The sequence below is a fragment of the Rattus norvegicus genome, chromosome 15, assembly GCF_021556685.1.
Source record: "Rattus norvegicus strain SHRSP/BbbUtx chromosome 15, alternate assembly SHRSP_T2T, whole genome shotgun sequence".
Classification (NCBI taxonomy): domain Eukaryota; kingdom Metazoa; phylum Chordata; class Mammalia; order Rodentia; family Muridae; genus Rattus; species Rattus norvegicus.
The window spans coordinates 82,956,413-82,963,199 of record NC_141548.1 but is presented as its reverse complement, the minus strand read 5'-3'; the positions used below and the strand labels follow the sequence as shown (position 1 = coordinate 82,963,199).

At 38.0% G+C, this 6,787-nt stretch overlaps 1 pseudogene; it reads left to right on the top strand.

Moving 5' to 3' along the window:
- On the top strand, nucleotides 1-3,426 carry Rpl10a-ps3 (ribosomal protein L10A, pseudogene 3; annotated as a pseudogene).
- Nucleotides 3,427-6,787: the final 3,361 nt, after the last annotated feature.

The window sequence follows — 6,787 nt, the reverse complement described above, 5'->3', positions numbered from 1 at the left end:
ATGAAGAAGAAGCCTACCATAGAGTATGATGGCCTAACAGTAACTAAACTGCGGGGACCTGAAGAGACATACTTGGTAAGGTTCTCTTCAGCATCTCTGTGTTCTTTATGTCCCTGAGTTTTTCAGGTATTTGGAGGATACTACGCAATAAGTCTCATGCCCTGCTTCAGGAGAGGATGGCAGCGAAAGGTGGGCATGGACTTCCAGTCTTTACTGTTTCATCTATGTACCTGTGGCTCATTTGAGAGTAATATACCCCAAATTGCACCAATGCCATGTCAAGTTATTCATGTGCGGTGACATCCTCAAGCCGCCCCTCCCACCACCTGGATATTTAATTTGAATCTGAGAAACTGTAAAACTGTCAAAGGAGTAGACTTTTAACTGGGTTAATATAGTGGCTCTTCCTTTCATTGACTTATGGTTTGGGCAATGTAAGTGACGTTTTAAATCTTATTTCCTCCTTGATAAAATAAAGATGGCGGCATAGCATGTAACCGCCAAGTGTTTACAATGCTTGGTCAGAGTCATAGTTGGTTTCTCATATTTCCTGCCTGAATTTCCTTCACGCCAGAGAAAACCATAGCAAAAGTGGTTTATTCTTTTTAAAATCATGTTCATGTTTCTCCTTGCCATAAATCCTTTACCAACTCCCCCAAACTGAGCATTGGAATAACAGAACAATCCTTTCAGGACCCAACACTTGTTTATACCTCCCGAATCAGGTCACCATCATGGCTATGTCCTCTCTGCTCCAAGCTCTACTCATTGCACTGAAAATCATTCTTCCTTTTCATAATCTGATCTTCATAAAAGCTCCCTTTAACTAAAACTTCTTTTGGACTCTGAGTAGCCTTAGGTAAAATATCACTTTGCCTAACCTATTTCACCCTCAATTATTGTATTCAGCACACATGAGCACACTTATGCATGTGCGTGCGTGTGCACAGACACACACACACACACACACACACACACACACACACACACACACACACACCACTCCATGGCCTTTTCATAGTACAGTGTAATAAATTGTCTCCTGTTGGCATTATTAGTTACTTGCAGCCAAGATGAATAAGTGCCAGACTAACACCAAACATATCAGATACCTTATCACATACATCTCTGCTCCAAACAAATCAAGAGATGCTGTTTATTTTTCTTACTTTACAAAGGAGGAGAAAAATATACTAGCAAAAAAATACAGTGACAAATGTATGCGGTTATTCCTTGTGACATCATACATAGTGGCAAAAAATGGAGACAATGCAGACATCCAGGAAGAAGAGTGGTTGAACAAATTATAGCACACATACAAGCAAATGCTTTTCACTATATCAAGGAAATAAGGACCTTCTGCCTATAAGTATATGGAGCTTTAAGTATATGGCATTTTTTAAAGCAAAGTATCTGAAATTTGCTGAAGAACACATTGAAAAGAAAAGCTAAAGGCAAGTAGTAATTTTAAAATGAAAGGAGATATTCCTAGTGATTAGAGGATAAATAGAGACACATGCATAAGGCAGTTTGAGCATATTTACTTCCCCATTACCCTTTTTGTTCCCACTCCCCTCTCCAAGCATTATAGACTTCTTGCAAACAGCAAAGAGTTGGCCTCCATTTTTTTATTTTATTGGCTAAATGCCAATTCACATTTTTATTGGAAAATGCAAGGTTATTTTGTGACTAGGCTTATTAATGGAAGACACTTGCTAATTTCCCCCTTTGTTGCATCAGAGGCACGCGGTCATGCTCCATGCACATGTGGGCCACACAAATTGGATTCATTGGGTTATAGACACAGAAAAGGGTCATGAAGTTGGGAAAGAATGTGAGTGAGTGATAGATCTGGGAAAAGTTATGGGAAGAAGAGCTGTAAATTCAATCATTATATCCATTTATAAAATGGTCAAATAATTAATACAAATATATTTTAGTTAATATTGATTCTTTCCCAATTCTCATTTGTTTAGCTTTCCTAGTAGCAAGATTCATTATTTCCTAATATCTCCTGATAATTTATATCTTTATCCTTTTTTGTGTGTAGTAGTCCTTTAGTATATTCTGCAATGCTAGTCTTACTGGTTTAGTTATTCTTATTAAGGTAAGCTTTTCTTTCCCCTTTTCTTTTGAAGGATAACATCAGTGGCTATACTAACCTTCCTTACTTGATAATCCGTTTGTTTCAAGCCATCAATTTCATCTAAGTATGCTTTCCTTTTCTGTAGGGCTTCCACTGATGAGTGTGCCAGGTTTCTGATAAGCTTGATTTTATCAGGAACTCAGCATGCCTCTTTCTTCTCTGTGTACTATTAAAATTTTAACTGTACTATGGTATAGGAAGGGAAGGTCAGAGACTATCTGAATGGAAATCCCTGCTAATTTTGGAACTTCGGTAATAGTTACATTGAAGTTCATTTTGTAATTCTATATTTTGCATAATCCTGAAGTTGTTCATTGAAAACATTTCACTTAATTACCTCACCCTTATATTTATAAATGAAAGCAGTTGTACTTTTATGGAACATAATATTGTCCTCCAGGATATGATTCGTTGCACTGAAATGATTTTTTCTTAATATTAAATCACTTTATTTCTTTACATTCCAAATGTTGCCCCTTCTTGTTCCCCTCTTCCAGAGTTCTTCACCCCTACCTCCTCCCCTCTTCTTTGCCTCTGAAAGGGTGCTCTTCCCTGCCCCCCTCACATCCCCCTCCACTTTGTCCCCTTCCCTCATGAAATCTGATTTAGCTTTTTCTGTTTCTGTGGTAGGAACAGCTGTGAGTAGCAAAGCCTCAAAGGATACACTCTCCGAGGTAGTGCAGGAAGTCCTGCACAGGAACCAGCACAAGTGCTGCAAGTTTCCGGAAACGGTGGAGTTGCAGATCAGCCTGAAGAGCTATGACCCTCAGAAGGACACACAATTCTCGGGCACTGTCAGGCTTAAGTCCACCTCTCGCTCCAAGTTCTGGGTGTCCATTCTGGGGAACCAGAAGCATTGTGCTGAAGCCAAGGTCATAGGATCCTTCACATAAACTTCGAGGTGCTTAAGAAGGTTAATAAGAACAACAGATGGTCAAAAAGCTGGCCAAGAAATATGATGCCTTTTTGGCCTCTAAGTCTTTCATCAAGCAAATCCCACTTATCCTTGGCCTAGGCCTAAACAAGGCTGACAAGTTCCCCCCCCTGCTGACATACAATGAAAACATGGTAGCCACAATTGATGAGATGAGATCTACAGTAAAGTTCTAGAAGAAGAAGGTTCAGTTTCTGTCAGCCACATGAATATGACTGATGATGCTCTGGTCTACAGCATCTACCTGGCTGTCAATTTCTTGGTGTCCTTGCTCAAGGAAAACTGACAAAATTTCCAGGCTTTGTACATCAAGAGCACCATGGGCAAGTCCCAGCATCTGTTTTAGGATGCTCCAATAAACCACTGTATAATAAACCCCACAACTCAGGCTGCTTTCCCAGAGGCCTGTCTGGCACTAAGGACACCAGGTAAGCAAGCCACTTCCCATAAGCCCCTGCTGACCAACTCACCTGAAAGCACAACCAACAGCCATAAAACACATGTCATATGCTCTATATCACAGTCCATAAGAACTGCTTTTTTGGAGACCCACTGGCAACAAGTCCCCAGGCCACACTGGTACTAGAGACCCCAGAGGGAAGGTTAGCACCCAAATCCATAGAGACTTTGTAGGCCACAAAGACTCCAGAGGAGACATCTTCCTGGACCAGAAGACTAGCTAGTCACCAGAACCCTAGGCTACTCAGGCCAGTAGATAGAGAGGAAACAGAAATCAAGGGGGAAAAATTATCCCCAAACACCCATACAAGAAATACAAATTCCGAAACCAAAATCCAAGCCTAAAGCTGGTGTTAAAAACGAAATCAACACCAGTCAGGGCAATTTGGAACCACCAGAGCCAAGCTATCCTACTTCAGCCAGTCCTGAATATCCTAACACAGGTGAAGCAAAAGAAAATGACCTTAAATTCAATCTTATAAAGATGATAGAGGCCTTCAAAGAGGAGTTGAATAAATCCCTTAAAGAAATTCAGGAAAATACAATCAAACAAGTAAAGGAAATGAATAAAACTGTTCAAGACCTGAAAATGAAAATAGAAACAATAAAGGAAACACAATCTGAGAAAGTCCTGGAGATAAAAATCCTAGGTAAGAGAAGAACTACAGACACAACATCACCACAAAATAAAAGAGATGAAGAGAAAAATCTCAGGCATAAAAGGTACAATTGAAAAAAACCAATACATAGGTCAAAGAAAATACCAAATCTAAAAAATTACTGACATAGAACACAGGAAATCTGGGACACTATGAAAACACCAAACCTAAGAATAGAATAGAAGAAGGACACGATTCCCAGCTTAAAGAAAATATTCTCAACAAAATCATAGTAGAAAATTTCCATAACCTAAAGAAAAAGATGCCTTTAGATGTACAAGAAGCATGGAGAACACTAAACATATTGGACCAGAGATGAAAATCCTCCAGCCACATAATAATCAAAACTCTAAATGTATAGAACAAAGAAAGAATATTAAAAGTTCCAAGGGGAAAAGGTCAAGAAACATATAAAGGGAGACCTGTGAGAATTATACCAATCTTCTCAGCAGTGACTCTAAAAGCCGAAGGGGCTAAGCAGATGTCTTGCAGTCTCTAAGAGACACAACATATGCCATCCCAGACTACTATACCATGTAAAACTTTCAATCACCATAGAGGGAGAAACCAAGATATTTCATAACAAAACCAAATTTAAACAATATCTACTCATAGATCCAGTTCTACAGAAGATAGTAGAGGGAAAACTCTAACTAAAAGAATTTAACTACACCCAAGAAGACATAGGAAATAAATAATTTCACACCAGCAAACTAAAAGAAGGGAAGGCCACACACACTCACACACACACACACACACGCGCGCGCGCGCGCGCGCACAGACTACTACTACTATCAACAACAACATCAAAGTAACAGGAATTGCCAATCATTTGTCATTAATGTCTCTCAACATCAATGGGCTGAATACCCCCAATAAAAAAGTCGCAGGTAAATAGAATAGATCTGAAAACAGGATCCATCACTCTGCTGCATACAAGAAATACATCTCAACAACAAAGATAAACATTACCTAAGAGTAATAAAGGGATGGGATCTTTTCATCAAAGGAAAGATCCACCAAAATGGCATCTAAATTCTGAAAATATATGCCCTAAATGCAAGGGCACCTACATTCATAAATGAAATACTACAAAAGTTTAAATCACACTTCAAATCCTATACACTTATTAATTGTGGGAGACTTCAGCATCCCCCTCTCAACAATGAACAGGTCATTCATACTGAAATTAACAAAGAAATAATGAAACTAACAAATCCTATGAATCAAATGAACCTAACAGATATCTACAGAACATTTCACCCAAAACAAAAGAATATACATTCTTCTCAGTATCTCATGCAACCTGCAAAAATGGCCATGTACTTGGAAAGCAAGTCTCAAGATACAAAACAATTGAAATAACCCCCTATATCTTATTAGACCACCATGAGTGAAAGCTTAACTTCAACAATAGAAACAACAGAAAGCCTACAAGCCTTTGGAAACTGAACAACTCCATATTCAATGACCACTGGGTCAAGAAAGAAATAAGGGAGAAATTAAAGACCTCCTCAAACTCAATAAAAATGAATACACAACATACCCAAATTTATGGTTCACAATGAAAGCAGTACCAAGAGGAAAAATTCATAGCACTTAATGGGTTCATAAAGAAATTAGTGAGATGTTATACTAGCCACTTAACAGCACACCTGAAAGCTCTAGAGCAAAGAGAAGCAAACACATCCAATAAAAGTAGTTGGCAGGAAATTACCAAATTCAGGGCTGAAATCAAAAAATTAGATTAGAGGAGAACAATGCAAAGAATCAAAGAAACCAAGAGTGGCTCTTTGAGAAAATCAACAAGATAGACAAACACTTAATCAAACTAAGTCAAAGGTAGAGAGAGAATATCCAAATTTTAAAAATCAGAAATGAAAAGGTGACATAACAGATACCTAGAAATCCAAAGAATCATTAGGTCTCACTTCAAAAGCCTGCATTCTACAAAGTTGGAAAATCTAAATGAAATAAAGAATTTTCTTGATATATACCATTTACCAAAGTTAAACCAAGATCAAGAAAACAGTTTAAATAGGGCTATAATCCCTAAGGAAATAGAAACTTTCATTAAAAATTTCCCAACTGAAAAACATCCCAGGGCCAGATGGTTTTAGTGCAGAATTCTACCAGACTTTCAAAGAAGAGCTAATAGTACTACTTCTCATACTATTCCACAAAATAGAAACAGAAGGAACACCCAAATTCATTTTATGAGCTACACTGATATGTAGACCATGAAAAACTCAACCAAGAAAGAGAATTTCAGACCAATCTCCCTTATGAATATTGATGCGAAAATACTCAACAAAATGCTTGCAAGCTAAATCCAGGAGAACATCAAAAACATCATCCACCATGATCAAGTAGACTCCATCCAGAGATACAGATTCAGCATATGAAAATCCATCAATGTAATCTACCACATAAACAACCTGTGAGAAAACAAACACATGATCATCTCATTAGATGCTGAAAATACATTTGACAAAATCTATCATGCCTTCATGGGAAAAGTCTTAGGGAGATCAGGGATATAAGACACATATCTAAACATAATAAAAGCAATACTGAGGAAGCCAATAG